This window comes from Barbus barbus, assembly GCF_936440315.1.
Source record: "Barbus barbus genome assembly, chromosome: 2".
Classification (NCBI taxonomy): domain Eukaryota; kingdom Metazoa; phylum Chordata; class Actinopteri; order Cypriniformes; family Cyprinidae; genus Barbus; species Barbus barbus.
In genome coordinates, this window is record NC_136730.1 from 33,403,263 (window position 1) to 33,417,489 (window position 14,227).

General features: G+C 39.7%; 1 long non-coding RNA gene across 1 annotated transcript; it reads right to left on the bottom strand.

The window, feature by feature from the left end:
* Positions 1 to 7,412: 7,412 nt before the first annotated feature.
* Positions 7,413 to 13,851, bottom strand: LOC306879490. Its single transcript, XR_013785016.1, has 4 exons — positions 13,816 to 13,851; positions 13,476 to 13,552; positions 8,255 to 8,379; positions 7,413 to 8,103 (listed from the first exon to the last, which is right to left on the bottom strand). It is a non-coding gene; the product is annotated as an uncharacterized lncRNA (long non-coding RNA).
* Between the last annotated feature and the right edge of the window lie 376 nt (positions 13,852 to 14,227).

Genomic DNA, 14,227 nt, shown 5'->3' on the forward strand with positions numbered 1-14,227 from the left:
TATTACTCTCTCTGGTGGGACATGTAACATGCTGTCTGTATTTTGGCAGTTCACGGGAGAGATTTGCTTTATTAAAGTCCCCGAGAAGGATTAAAACAGAGTCCGGGTGTTGTTGCTCACTCTCTGTGATCATATCAGCGAGTTTCTGTAGAGCTGTGCTCACGTGCGCTTGCGGTGGAATGTAAACACTCACGAGAATGAACGAACAGAACTCCCGCGGCGAATAGAACGGCTTGCAGTTAATGAAGAGCGTTTCTAGATCTGAACAGCACATCTTCTTTAACAAAGTTACATCTGTACACCACCTCTCATTGATGTAAAAGCATGTCCCGCCGCCGCGCGATTTCCCCGTTGATTCTGTGTCCCGATCTGCTCTTATCAGCTGGTAATTAGGCAGATGGATCGCGCTGTCCGGTATGTCTCCATTCAACCAGGTTTCCGTGAAACATAGAGCAGCAGAGTTAGAAAAGTCCTTGTTTGTCCGGGAGAGCAGAAGGAGTTCGTCCGTTTTGTTGGGTAGAGAGCGGAGATTCGCCAGATGGATGCTAGGTAACGCCGTTCTAAATCCGCGCTGACGAAGTTTCACGAGCGCGCCGGCTCGCTTTCCCCGTCTGCGCCTCCTGTAGCGTTTGACCAGAGCTATGGCTCCGCCAACTACAATGTCCAGCAAAACGTCCGAAAAATCAAAAACCGGTAGAAGATTTTGTGGTGTGTTCTGCCGAATGTTCAGCAGATCATCCCTGGTAAAGCTGATCTTATTTGAAAAACAAAAAACAGGAAAAACAAACAAAAACAATACAAACACGGAGGAGCAATGCACAATAGCTGCCATCAGCGGCGCCATTTTTCAAGAGGGCATTATAAAAAGCCTAATGTAAGTTTCAAAACTCCAAACAGACAGGATCAATGGATTAAAAATAACATTACTTTCCAAAGTGTTCTAATGTTAGGAAGGTGGCTGTTTATGTCTCAGATTTGCAATATTTGATTGTTCAGTACATTTCATTGTGGCTTCTTTGATACTGTAAACCAGTTGTAATTCAGCTTTACAAACATAATTTTACAGAAAGATATGGACCAGACAATAATGCTGCAACATGTAGCCTAACTGTGTCAATGCTTGTCATTGCTATTTCTAAGGACTCATGTACAGTCAGACAATTTTTGTCACAGTTTTTGTCAAAAAAGTTGCTGTTTATGCTGTTTATGCATTTTTTTAGTAGCATAAAAATTTTATTTAAATTGTGAGGTGATTTATATACAGAAGGTGAGCAAAGAACACTCCCATTTTAACTGCTGCAGCTGTCAATCACTTCAGTTCAGCACAAATGTATCAATGACTGAGTTCTACTCTCTCACTAAAACTCTCGTCATCAGTGATGTTCTACACAATTAATCTTTTATTTACATTGTGTCTGCTGCACTGTATTAGTATAAAAGAAAACATTCATGAGAGTACTGAAATTAATTTGGAATGTAGAGGTTATTGCAATGGGAGAAGAGCTAAAACAACCATATATATATATATATATATATATATATATATATATATATATATATATATATATATATATATATATATATATATATATATATATATATATAATATATGGTTGTTTTAGCTCTTCTAAAACAACCATTGTTTTATACATATATATATATATATAAAACAATATCAGCCACTTGGCTGGATTTAAAAGTGCTCACAGTTGAAGCAAAACTCAGACTCAGTGTTTTGTGTATGTTTTTGTGTATTTGTAATAAATATAATTTTAGCGTACTTCTTATTAAGATGCTTTCATTTTTGCTGTCTCCATCCCTCTTGCGACCAAAGCATAAGCAGCTGACGATCAGGTGTGTGAAACTGTTCCTTAGCTCTTTGTTAGATTAATATTGGGGCTGCCCCCATGCACTCATTGGTAATGGAAGCGAGTTAGGCATTAACTGCAGGCATCTCTATGGCTAGCCACATGCAAGAGTTGCAGTCTCTGCAGAAATGATCCCCCTCCCTCTCTTTCCCCGCCATTCCTCTCTCTCTCTCTTCAGTTAATTACTGTAATGGTTCGGCTGTCCTTCAGGGAATGCTGAAAGGTCAGGGTTTGGCCGAAAAGAAGAGGGAGAGGGAGAGGGCTAGTAAGTCATAGTTAGCAGCAAACAGTGGCACTAATATCCCAAAGGCATGCTCATTAAGAGGGGACCTTGTAATACTTGTTTTCTTTCATGGAACACAAAACAAGATATTTTGAAAAATGTCTTGTTGTTTTTTTTGTCCATGCAATTATGACAAATGAGTCAAAGGTTTTTTTTTATCTCAGCGAATATATTCTTAAAAACTCTCTTTACCCCCTCGTTACATGTGTAAATGTCAGTATGCACATGTTTTCTCTCTCCCCCAGGCATGTGTAGACATGTAGACCTGTGTTCTTCCCACTCAGCCATTCTGAGGTGATTACTGTGCTGATCACTTCAAATCTGCAGAAGAGCCAGGCTCCACTAGATGATTAACTGTAACCAGCGTATATTTCCTACATTCTCGCATATACAGTAGCTAACATTCCTTTTAATGAATTAGATATTGAAAAACTATTATGTTTAGCAGGCGGCTCACTCAGTCAAGTGTTCGATGAGCTCTCAAAATCGTGCGTATTTGACATCATGGTGTCTTTTTTGAAAAACAGGCCTATTCTTTTTTAATTTATGTTTGAGAGGTAATTGTCTGTCGATCTCAATTTGGAGTTTTGCAGGTACAAACAAGAATTGTTAACAGCAGCCTGTGTATGTAGCTTCAAGAGAGTAACAATACATCTGTGTTGTGATTTATTGCCTTTATTATTATTTATGTATAATGATATAATTATGATAATTTAATAATTATATTTAATCACATAATCATTTATTTTTATTACCTTACTTATTTTCCTTGCCCTTGCATGCCTGCTATTGTTGTGTAGTCTTATGATAATGGGGTTTAATGGGTTGTTTGTCTTAATGAGTAAGAGATAAGAGGGACAAAGTCAAGATGAAGTTCAGATTATGTCTTAGCACTGAAACATGGACAACTTTGATTATTCAATTAATCCTGCTAATTGTATCATCACTTCATCTTCTGCGTTCTGCTATTTCACATGCTTCCTCTCTCAACTAGTTTTGGGTATCAGACAAGACTTGTTGATAACTGGTTTTTGATATAAGAGGAAACTTTACTGGCTTTGGATACCAGACAAACCAAATATTTTCTGTGATGATCTTATAAAGAGACTATTATTCCTGACATGGAGATTCAATCTAACATTTTTGGCATAGTTGATAGGATGTTTGCACTATCTAACAAGAGTGAATATATGGGCCTTAATAGAATAGTCTGCTAAAAACTTAATTTCGCTGGCTTTCTTTGAATTGCTTCTGTGGACTTGCTTCTGTAACTAAAAGGAAGATATTTTTGGAAAATGTGTCGGTCTATACAGTGGAAGTCAAAGGTCACCAAAACTGTTTCTTAATCAACATTCTTCAAAATATATTCAGTCCGCAGAATTATTCATGTAGTCATACTGGTTTTGAACAACATAAGGATGAGAAAATGATGACTTCATTTTTTTCATTTTTTGGTGAACTGTCCCTTTAACATTAAACGAGCCTTGTCAAAAGAGCCCATGTCTAAGTCTTTATGATATTCTGATCCCTGATATGGCTTAGGTCTCTCCTAACGTTTATGTGATTTTAGAGATTTAAAAAATAGTGGCATGACTCTGTGGAATCTCCTGATTTAAGGTATCATTCATATCCTCAGTGCAGGATGAGTTTTTAGGTTAGCAAATACTGCTAATAATCATTATTTATGTGGTGAATAGGAGGATCATACTTACATGGCAGGATATATAGAAGGTAAAAATGTGGTGATTTGTTTTGTTTTTTTATGTAGAGGATAGAACTGTATTACAGATGAATGTGAAGGAAAGGAAAATTGAAGGAAGAAAGAGAGAGAGACTGGATGGGGTGGTGGGGAGGACGAGAGACACGAGTGCATGAGTGTGCAATACTGAGTCTCATTACTGGAGCGACCCCAGACTCCCACAGCAAATTACATTTATTAAGTCAATAGACGAGCATAAGCACGCACACACATACAACCATTGCTGTAACACAACATATCAAGTGACAGCACACACAATATTAAAGCTGGATGATATGCACAATTTGTAATGTGCTTGTTTGTGTATGGGGGAAGACCCTTGTCTTGTTTGGGTTTTTCTCATCGCTGACTCACCCTGTCTGAGAAACTGCATCACGCTAACTGAACCGTAAATCATAAAAACAATCTACAGTCAAATAATCTGACCCAAAAGCACTGTGCTTCTTCAATACACGGAGAGCACAAGCGGCATGAAAACGGATCCCAAATCAGTGTCTGGTGAACCTCCCTTCAGGACACGTTTAAAGTCCTCATCATTCCCACAGTGAGATGTTTCATTAAGATTGAAAGGAAGTGGCTATTTTTAAAACTTTCACACGGGCGAGAGTGGTCTTACATGTGATGGTTTATTTATTGCCTGTAAGTCTGTGTGTGCAGCATGATTTATTTATATATTTCTTTCTTCCCTGAGCAGACACACTGACCTCAAGCAGGAGAGATTGCTACAGGGTCACACACAGATCTCAAGAGCCATGAGCAAAGAATACAAGATGTGCAGCAGTGCATTAACTTGAATACGTGTGTGTTTGTGCACGGGAATGAGTGGAGTTTCCACACTAAGACCCAGACAAATAATTCTGTTCCTGGTCCTTTTTTTTCTCTCTCTCTGTCACACACAAACACATAGCCTGAACAACTTTTATGGCGACAACATTTCAATGTCACTGTCAATCAATTTAAAAATGTCCATCAAATATAATTACTAGAAATGCAAAGCAATTTTTCAAGATTTATTTTTGACATTTTTTTTCCAGAGTGGAGAAAAGCTAATTAGAAGAAAGAAGGATACTGGAGAGTAAAGGACAGGATTCCAACAGAGTGCTGCCTACAAGGATATTGTAAACTACTATTATTTTATATTTTATATGATAAAGAGATATTTTTAATGAACATATCTGAAATTACAGCTCAGTGGTCTCTGAAGTCAGTGAAGCCCTCTGGGGCCAATATGACTCAATTATTAACTTTATGAGGGAAAATGTGCACCATGTGATTTCAAGCTCAATTCGGATGGCCATGGAATGGAAACATTTGAGAAATTTTGGTGAAATTCAACAGGCAAAAGGTTCATTGTGGGTTAAGTGCATTAAGCACTGCTCACACAGAAGTCACTTTTAAACCAATTTTCTATTGATAAACAGTAAATCCATGTGACCAACTTGAACCTGATTGAAATCAAGTCAAGTCACCTTTATTTATACAGCACTTTTAACAATACAGATTCTGTCAAAGCAGCTTTACAGTATTAAACAGGAAAAAGAGTGTGTAATAATGCAAAACAGTAAACACTCAATTTTCAATTAAAGTCAGTTCATCATTGATCAGTTCAAATAGGATCTGTACAATCAAATTGATGATATTGCTGAAAATTAAGTGTGCCCATGCAAGCCAGAGGTGACAGCGGCGAGGAAACAAAACTCCATCGGTGACACAAATGGAGAAAAAAACCTTGGGAGAAACCAGGCACAGTAGGGAGGCCAGTTCTCCTCTGGCCAGCTGGCAAATCTGCAAGGGAAAATTTTTGCCCGCAAAAATGTCATTTTATAAAATACTTTTTATGTGTAATTAACAAGGCATTGCTATGTGGAATTTCTAAAGATGTACTTTTCACACACTCCTTTTTGACATTCATATGGTTTAAGCCCCACCCACATCCAAATAAAGATACAAATAATTTTGTCAACAGATGCAGATACTGTACATGAACAAATAGTCGCTGCATACTTTGCTCTTTTTATTGAGTTTGAAGAAATGCACTTTTGCTATAGCCAATATTTAACCCTGCATGCAGGAATATTATGAATATTTCTCAGGAAATGATTTATGAAAGAACATGTCAGGGAGTACACAAGTGAAATACTCCATCATCGATTTAATTAGCCTGGAGAGACAGGCCCCAACATGTTCTGGGGAGAAGGTGTTACACCTGGGCCAAATTAGCATTTTGATATTAAACAGCACACGCATACGCACAGCCGTGCACACTAAACATTTTTTGAACAAAGGCAACTGTGAGAAGACATCCCTTGTGAGAAAAACTGAGAAAATTGATGGGCCTGTGTCCTAAACGCTTCTGTGTCCTGTGTGTGTGTGAGTGTGTGTGTCTCATATCTCTGGCTGTTGAGAAGGGTGTTAGCCCCTAGCACCACTCTGGGAAATAACAGTATGTCTGGGCAGTCGAGGCGTGAATTCCTCATAGACATTTCCAACACGATTCTCCTACCCTTCTGTTTTTCTTTTCCTCACAGCTCAGAACGTCTGAAAGCTCCATAGGCGATAACAGACTTGTCGCTTTGTCTAAACAGATAAGATAGTATCGAATCAATATGGATTATTTTTTCCTCACTGGAAAGTAATTGAGACATGACCTCAATTCAGTGGCCCCTTAAAGTGACAGTTTGTGATTTGAATTGGTAGATTCATTTTTTTTTTTTATAAATTAATGAATGAATAACCTTGTGTTATGATTTAATGTGCATCTCTTTCACCTTCAAAGTGTACAGTATATGGGTCATATGTAAATAAATTAACTCTTCATCATGCAATTTCCATCTGATTTTCAGTCGATTTTTGAGTTATATGACTCTTTTTTTTTGAGTCAGGCCAAATTTTGCTGCTGTTACATAAAACTGCAATTCGGTGGTGATCATGAACAGAATATTTAATATAAATAATGTTTAACTTCTCTTCTACTCTGAAACAAAAAGCTTTGTAGTGCTGCCCTTGTACACTACTGCATTTTTCGTTCCATAAGCACCACTGTCAGTTTTCATTGAGCCCATCTTTTTTTGTTTGTTTGTTTGTTTTTTACATTGTTCCGAACAGATAAATGCAAAACATATGTGTTTTATTGAAGAAACTATTGGGCCATTCACACAGAACATGTATTTGCATTTAAAATGCAAGGCATAGACATGCAAGGTCTAGAGATGCAGATGTGTTTTTTGTAAATGCTGAAATTATTTATCTTTAGTGCCACAATTTAAGAACATTGTGTCACACGCAAAAGACGTGAGTGCAGCAGTCAACTATGTCTGTGCATGTTTACACAGAAAACTCACCATCCACTACATGCTACTCCGATGCTGTTTACAAACCCATATAATAACTATTGTTCATAGTGTTTTGTGTATCTTAAGCTGTTTGAAGATGATTGATAGGTATAACAACTACATGGTGTATTGAAAAAATCGAACCTCCAATAAAAAGGCTTGACTTGATAATCAACAGTTTTATTTACCAGAACTCTTTTCTGCAGGCTCTAAATTATTAAGAAGTTTCCAGATCTGGCAGTTTGTCAGAGTTGTTGTTGTTCTTAGAGAATTGCTTGTCAAGATAGTTTGGTATTGTTTGCATGTGTGTGTGTGTGTGTGTGTGTGTGTGTGCATGTTTATGTGGTTTATGAGGACACAAATTTGTATAATGACATGGGTTTGACAGAGGTATTACAATATGAAGGTGGTTTATGAGGACTCTGCCTATGTCCCCGTAATTCAAAAGGCTTAAAAAACATACTAAATGGTGTTTTTTTGAAAATCTAAAAATGCACAAAGTTTCCTGTGAGGGCTAAGTTTAAGTGTAGGGTTGGTGTAGTAGGGCAATAGCACACACAGTTTGTTCAGTATAAAAACCATTACGCCTATGGAGAGTCCCCATAAACCACAAAAACCAACATGTGTGTGTGTGTGTGTGTGTGTGTGTGTTTGCAAGCATACGTGTGTCCTTTATCAATAATGCAGAACTAGAGAGAGCTGGCTGTTAACAGGAAATGAGTTCTATGCACAGTAGGACTTTCTTCTGTGACATTTGCAGTCGTCCGGATCTCCACACATGCTCTGGCCACCCACCAGCCCAACGAGTGGCTCTAATGACACCCCCCACGGCCACACGCACTCAGGATATGCAACAAAGATCTGTTAGATGGGAAAACTTGAGCTAGTGTAATGTATATATGTGGGTGCACACAGGTTATTTGTTCCGTTCTTATGTTTGATTGCGTCTGATGTTGAAAACCTTTAAAAATATAAAGCCTGTGTTTAATACTTCATTAGTTGCAATTCTCACCTCACCCACTCTCTCTGAGCCCCTTTTGTTGCCCCCCTTCTGTGTCTCCACAGTGGTCTCTCTTGACGTCTGACACACGTCTCTTCCCCTGACACCTGAGTTCCTCATTACTGCCAGTGCTGCTACTGGAAAGAAAGATTGGAACAAGGACGAATGGCTGAATTAAATTATGCACAATCTACTGTTAGACAGAAAAAGAGAGTGAGGGAAGGGCTGATGAATAAAGAGACAGCTAGTCAGAGAGGAAGAGAACAGCTGAGGATTTGAAGAACTGGGTTGAAAGAAATTTCTCTCTTGCAGACCATATTTCACTCTATTTTGTTCCAGTCTTGATTCATAATTTAACTCCAGTTATTAACAGTCCCATCTAGTTACTGATGAAAAATGTGCACCCAAAATATACTTTTTGAGAATCTATAGAAAGCATTGTGTGATTATATATTAATTCGTTAACTCTTTGTTGGTTGCTGCACTTCAAAATAAATTCATATTTTAAAAATCTGAATGAATTAATCAGAAACCAAAAATAGTCCTATTTGATTCAACAAGAACGCATGTGGATCAACAGATTGTCCACAACGAAACCAAAGCAGGATTTAAAAAAGCTTTCCCTTTTTCAGTTTAGATAAAAATGGTGTAATAAAAATGTAAGACATTGCTCATTCTTCTTATTAGGATTTTGTTTTTCATTTGCTTCTGGTGACACCAAGTGGATACAGAGTGACATTACAAAAGCAAACCATCCAGTGACAGCATGTAAGTTTGTATTTCTAATTTTGTTTATTTTGTTATATTAATCACCATATCGCAAGTTTTCTTTCTTTCATTTATTTTTTATTTTATTTTATCCTTACCCCAAACTTTTGAATGGTAGTGGATCACAGTTTTCACAAAAACATTAAGCAGCAAAACTAGTTTTTAACATTAATAACAAGAAAAATTATTTGAGCACCAAATGAGCATATTATAATGCTATCTGAAGGACTCTAATGGTTGCTGAAAATGTAACTTTGCCACTGCAGGAATACATTGTATTTTAAAGTACAAAATTAAAATACAGAAGTTGATTTAAATTGAATTATTTTAAACTGATAGTTAAAGTTAGGGTTACAGTGTATGTACAATATACATACATACAACCACAGAACCTTAACTTTTTGCTTGTTTTAATCACACTGATTACTTCTTATAAAACATTTACATACTGTGTGTTTGTCAGAAGCTATATGTCATTCCCTGCCACCAACAAACCCACCATACTGCAACTTATTAGGTAATCTTCAGAAGCAATGCATGTGCAGATTCTGAAATAAGTTTTATTGTATCCAGCAGGGAATTTCATGTTTTCTCGTGGATGCCACTTCAGAAACAGTTCATAGAGATAAAGATCAAAATGTAGGCTCATGATTAACCAGTGACTGAGATAGATGGTAATTTACATATAAAATTTACAGAACTTTACATATAGTTTGGTAGTAAAACATAAAGCATTGCACATTTTATTTGTGCAAAGATGAGTTCCCTGTCGATACTTCACTCGTACTGCGTCGCTAGACACTATGGGGAAAACTCCTTTTTCACCGAGGACTGAAGACTTTTTCAATCACGCAGTGTGACTGCATGGCCATTGGTTCGTGCAGTAAATAAAAACGAATCAATGGCTCGTCAGCAGTGCTGCACGAGCCTATGGCAGCAAAGCCCGCCAGAGCCCGCCATAGGAAATCAGATCAATTCTCCTTCAGAGACGACTTCTTCGCTGATCTCAGGACTCCAGACGCTCCCCGTTGACACGCCTCGCTGCGGATTAGAAGCTGCCTTTTTTTCTGCGTCTCCCCGCTGATCCAGCCCGCTTCGCCGAGCCGCTCAGCGATCAAGCAGACGTCAGCTCGTCCCCTGCTGCCATCCGACGAGCATATATAAAAAAGCAAATTTCTCTAAAAGAGCCGCGGCGTTGTTACAAATACCGCGCCGTCATTGCGGGTCGTGCAGGATCTCTCTGCACGATGCTGACGGGCACTCGGAGTGTGTTTCGTGCCTGGGTAAACCCCATGCAGAAGCCGCTCTGACTGAGATGGAATGTTCACACCGCGTGAACATGAGTCTCGTGACACTGCACGCTCGGATCGCTTTCTTTTCAGAGAACGATGCCGCCCCTCGCGCCCTCCCGTTTTCTTCCTCCCAGGGACCTGCGGGGAAAAAATGGCGGGGTAAAGGGATTAAGGGCTCAGCGGCGAGCGAGCTCACGCCGGCTCAGACCCCCCGTGCCTCACCCCCGCTATGCAGAGAGGATTCTCCCGTCCTCTTCGAGCACGCAGATCAACGTCCATTGGTTGATGCGAGTGACGTGATCTCGTTCGGAGCTGTTGAGGACGAGCTATTGGATGACAGCATGTCTCTAATAGCGTCAGATGCAGAGGAGATGTCGGGCTTTACTATCGGCCCCACCCTTTCATCGTCTGCCAAACCCAGCAACATGAAGCCAGGGATGGATGCCGAGCTCTTCCGCATCCTCTCTAAGACTGTCGACGAGCTGGGTTTGGAGTGGTCTACGCCGGAGGAGCCCACTCATAGTCGTCTGGACGAATGGTTCCTTCCGGGGCGCTGTACGGCCCCTCGTCAGCGAACCTCTCCGTTTTTCCCGGAGGTCAATGACGAACTTACAAAGTCAAGTCTTCCTCTGCTCTCTCCTTAGTGGACGGCGCCGAAGAGAAGGGCTACGAAAGGCTGCCCCCTCTCGACGAGGCAGTCGAGAGGGGGCACCTTTGCCCACCCTCCGCCACTGGATGGAAAGCAAAGGCCACTCACCCCGCCAAGCCCTGCAGGACGACTTCTGCCCTGGCTGGACAAGCATATTCCTCGGCCGGGCAGGCCGTCTCAGCACTTCATTCCATGGCTGTGCTCCAGGTCTTTCAGGCCAAACTCCTCCAGACCATAGACGAGTCCAGACCTGATCCCGCAGTTTTGAGTTTGGGCCTAACGACTCTAAGGTCATCCTAAAGCCAAGACATGGATATGTCCCGAAAGCGCTCTACACTCCGTTTAGGGCCCAGGTTATTACACTCTCTGCACTCCCCCCTTCTGAGGAGGACCGAGAGTTCAACCTTCAAAGTTACATCGAGCGTTCCGTGCCCTTTAGGCAATCGGAACAACTCTTTGTCTGCTTTGGCGGCCGCACCAAGGGGTCTCCGGTCACAAAGCACAGAATATCTTGATGGTTAGTTTACGCTATTGCACTAGCATACTCCTCCCTGGGCCTCCAGAGCCCCATTAGAGTGAGAGCCCATTCCACTAAAGGCATGGCCTCTTCCTGGGCGTGGTCTAGTGGTGTGTCCATGGCAGACATTTGTGCGGCGGCCAGCTGGGCCTCGCCGTCCACATTTGCCAGGTTCTATAACTTGGATGTCCCGGCCTTACAGGCTCGGGTTCTCTCTGCTTAAAGGACACACACCTATCTTAAGCAGTCCCCTCAGGCATCGCCTGATTCTACAAGAACACTCTTGGCCCCATTCCTGATGCTGAGGCTGTACTTATGACCGTTGAAACAATATCTAGGCTGGACTGACCTCTAGGAGCTCGGTCCTCATGCCTCCTGCAGGATTCTTCCTGCTCATAATTGGTCCCTCTGAGCCTTATTGCGCAAGGCCAGGTTATGTTGGTCGTTTCTCTTCATGGCATGGCGGGACTGTATTTGTTCCCCACAGCGTCTAGCGATGCAGTACGTGTGAAGTATCGACAGGGAACGTACTTGGTTACTAACGTAACCTCGGTTCCCTTAGATACGGGAACGAGTACTTCGTACCGTGCCATGCCACTCAGACTGCACGACTCAGGTCGTCGCTTCAGTCGAATTGGCCTGATTTCCTATGGCGAAGTGCCCGCTTATATAGCCAGATGGCCCCACCCTTTCTGGCGGGCTTTTCCGCCATAGGCTCGTGCAGTGCCGCTAACGAGCCATTGGTTCGTTTTTATTTACTGCATGAACCAATGGCCGTGCAGTCACACTGCGTGATTGAAAAAGTCTTCAGTCCTCTGAGAAAAAGGGGTTTTCCCCATAGTACTATCTAAGTACGTATCTAAGGGAACCGAGGTTACGTTAGCAACCGAGTACGTTTGTTTATTTTGTACAACATTTGCAACTGCTTTTTATCACTTAGTTAGAAGGACCACAATTACAATTGTCACAATTGTTATAGGGACTACTGAACAGACATTTAGTTTAGTTTTAGTTTTTAAGGCAAACAAATCACTAAAAATGCAAGTGTATCCCATCAGGGAATGAAAAGTTCTATACACACGTGTGGTCTTCACCCCCACTTGAACACTTACAGGAACACTTATTTGAACAAATACAGTATGTCATGTAAGTAGACAAGTGGTAAAGCACAAAGACCGCAAGTGTGAGTATTTGGACAAGCCCAATGTCTTGTAGTGTGAAATGTGTTTTAACTGGAAATTATATTGGTACCAATTAACCTACAGCCAATGAGAGAGCATGATTCAGTTGTAGTCTTACATCATTCCCCTTCTCATGCATACAATTTGTAAACAAAACAGAGTTTTTGCCGATCCATTATGTAACTTACAAACAATAGCAACTTCTTGATACCCAAAACAGACATGTGATGTGAAAGGAACAGCAATCTACGACTTTGAAAATCATATGTATCGGATGAAACAGTAACTGAATACATTTTACATAAATACATCATATTTAATATATAATACTACATCAATGTAATGCATCCCTACTCAGTCAATCAATCAATCAGTAACCAAAACTTTTGAACAATAGTGTTAGGTAGATTATATTTATGCAAAACTACATGTGTTGTTCACACTTCTCTAATTTGGTGTCCAAGTCTCTGTGTCTATAAATATTATAATAAAAACAGTGGGGAAATATAACAAGGAAGTAGTGATTGGAAGTAGTCGTTCCAAAGGAAAATGAGGAGATATGAAAGAGAACTAGAACAAACAATAGACAGCACAATTGCTGTGAATTCCAACTGTGAATATAATGAACAATTTTTTAAACAAGCATTTCTGACTGCTCTGCAAAACATTGGTTAATGAAAGAAAGAAGATGCAGATAATAGAGTGATTTAAAATTTCTTAGACTTGGACCTGTTATAGAAACCTACATTTCTATAACAAATATTAATTATTAAAAAGATCATAAGGGTCCGTCTTTGCTACCCAACTGTGCATTTGCTGAGCTTACCACAGGCCAGAATTCTCACAGACTTGTTAGGCTGTCTGTAGACAGTCACGTTAGCGAATTCTCCCATCAGCTGTTTTCTGTTTGCACAAAAGAAACCTGTGTCACATATAGCAAATCCGAACAGTCTTTCTCAAAATCATGACATGACAGGCATTCTTTTTTGTTTGTATGCTTGTCAGCTCAAACAATAAAATCATTTCCTTTTCAACAGGAAATCAAAATTGACCCTAATTTCTTAATTTGCATTCTTGTCTTATTGAAAATGATTCATCTGTGCATGTTATTCCAAAAAAAAAAAAAAGAAGAACATTTGTCATCATAATCTTATTAATTATTTGACCAAAATGCAATGACTTCCTCTTCTCCTGCAACAGCTTTCCTTTTGGTAGAACTTTGTTCTAAAAAATGCAGATTTTAAAATGTTTCAGACTTTTGGACCCCACTCTATACAAACACAGATGACAGCAAAAGATACTGACACACTGCACTGGACTGATGAGTGTTAATCATTTTCCTATGTGTATTGAGTTGACAAAAGGGGGAATGTGAAGAACATATAAAAAAGTGACATAAAACAGTAATTGCACAAAATGCTTTAATGTACATTTAACGTCATTATTACAAAATTGATGCAAAAATCAAGGCTTACATTAATGTTATTAAACACAAGTTTGCAGTGATGTAATTATTTGCTGTATAACTTCATTTGTTCTATGATTGGGTAACAGTTTGCATATTAAAATAATTGTCAT